Source organism: Mizuhopecten yessoensis, unplaced genomic scaffold (genome assembly GCF_002113885.1).
Source record: "Mizuhopecten yessoensis strain PY_sf001 unplaced genomic scaffold, ASM211388v2 scaffold9277, whole genome shotgun sequence".
Classification (NCBI taxonomy): Eukaryota; Metazoa; Mollusca; class Bivalvia; order Pectinida; family Pectinidae; genus Mizuhopecten; species Mizuhopecten yessoensis.
This window is the reverse complement of record NW_018407967.1, coordinates 14,044-15,857: the sequence shown is the minus strand read 5'-3', so window position 1 is coordinate 15,857 and position 1,814 is coordinate 14,044. Positions and strand designations below refer to the sequence as shown.

Sequence of the window (1,814 nt, the reverse complement as noted above, 5' to 3'; positions counted from 1 at the left end):
AAATCATCATGATAATCCTTTTGTATTGAAATATTGAATGTTAAGCGTATGGCTTGTCCTAGGTGAATTTAAACTTTCAGTCCTAATTAAATGTGATTGCGTATATATATATATGTGTGTGTGTACGTATGATTCGTATCAAAATGAAATCAGGGAACATAATGCAAATAATGAAACAGATAGATAAAACATTTTCACTACCTATAGTCACCAAGATGTTTCTATTTGATTAAGAAACGTCGAAATACTTTTACTGAATGTCGAAGATTTATATCTTATCATTATATCATTGACGTTGATATATATCTTAGTAAGTAGCTTTTGATTGAAAGGGAAAATATATACTGTACCTTTTGCTTTTCCCTCTTGCCTCTTCCTTTTAACTGGCCCTACAATACATTGAAATATGTAATAAAACGTTTTTAGTGACTTGTTTGGAGGTTTATACTTATTCACCTGATATGATATGTTAACATATATAAAATTACAGAGCACATATAAAGTGTTTTCATGTAAGCAGTTTCTTTGTTCACATTTTGTATCGATTTTTAGTTCTAACAACAAACTTGAACAATACCATCTTAACATGATGTAGAGGAAATACTCGTGCTTAAAATAAATGAAATCATTTAAATCGTTGCTATAGAAAAAAATATCTTCCTTCCCCTGTACATTTTGAATTGTTTCAATGTAAGTCGTTTCTTTGCTCACATTTTAAAATTGTTGTATCGAGTTTGAATTCTAACAATAACTTAAACAATACTCACTCTCTATTTCTTCGTTATGGTCACCTTCTGGGTCGTTTTCTTAATAAGAGAGTAACGACATTGATAGACACAAAAATTCAAATGGTATAAGTTTTTAAACCACAATTAAAGGTTGCTTTGAGCATTCTTTGCTATGACAGATAAAAAAATGCTAAACATAATGTAAAGGAAATACTCGTGCTTAAAATAAACGAAATCATTTAAATCGTTGCTATAGAAATAAATATCTCAGATATAACTATATTGTATTTTTATCTAGCCGGACCAGTTCCTTTCCCTGTACATTTTGAAGTGTTTCAATGTAAGTCGTTTCTTTGCTCACATTTTAAAAGTGTTGTATCGAGTTTGAATTCTAACAATAACTTAAACAATACTCACTCTCTATTTCTTCGTTATGGTCACCTTCTGGGTCGTTTTCTTAATAAGAGAGTAACGACATTGATAGACACAAACATTCAAACGGTATAAGTTTTTAAACCACAATTAAAGGTTGCTTTGAGCATTCTTTGCTATGACAGATAAAAAAACATAATGTAGAGGAAATGCTTGTGCTTGAAATAAACGAAATCATTAAAATCGTTGCTATAGAAATAAATATCACAGATATATCCATATTGTATTTTTATCCAGCCGGAACAGTTTCTGTCCCTGTACATTTTGAAGTGTTGCATGTTAAGTAATCTTTGCTCTTTTTTTATCGATTTTGAATTCTGAGCACAAACTTTATGTCATGAGATCCATAAGGGACAATACTCACTCTCCTGGCCTGGTCCTCCGCATCTACTTTGGGGTCATAATCCCTATCGTAATAATCGCCGTCTGAATTCAAAAATAATTTCATTAAGATATTTTGGATTTGCCATTTTTAGGTCACCTGAGCTTTAGCTCAAGTGACCTATTGCTATCCGTTTTCGTCCGTCGTCCGTTAACATTTACATTTCAAACTTAAAGTCAAGTTCTGCTGAGCCGATTGAACTGAAAATTGGTAGGAATGATCGCCTCATGGTCCTGACAAAGTGTTGTTATTTTTCGGGTCGATCAGAAATC

The 1,814-nt window shown here is 31.8% G+C and overlaps 1 long non-coding RNA gene across 1 annotated transcript in view; it reads right to left on the bottom strand.

The window, feature by feature from the left end:
* Positions 1-1,145: 1,145 nt before the first annotated feature.
* LOC110457629 overlaps positions 1,146-1,814 on the bottom strand; it is a 2,532-nt gene continuing 1,863 nt past the window's right edge. Inside the window, exons 2-3 of the long non-coding RNA XR_002463709.1 lie at positions 1,525-1,586; positions 1,146-1,184 (exon numbers count right to left, since the gene is read on the bottom strand). This is a non-coding gene — a long non-coding RNA (uncharacterized LOC110457629). The remainder of the gene's footprint in view (positions 1,185-1,524; positions 1,587-1,814) is intronic.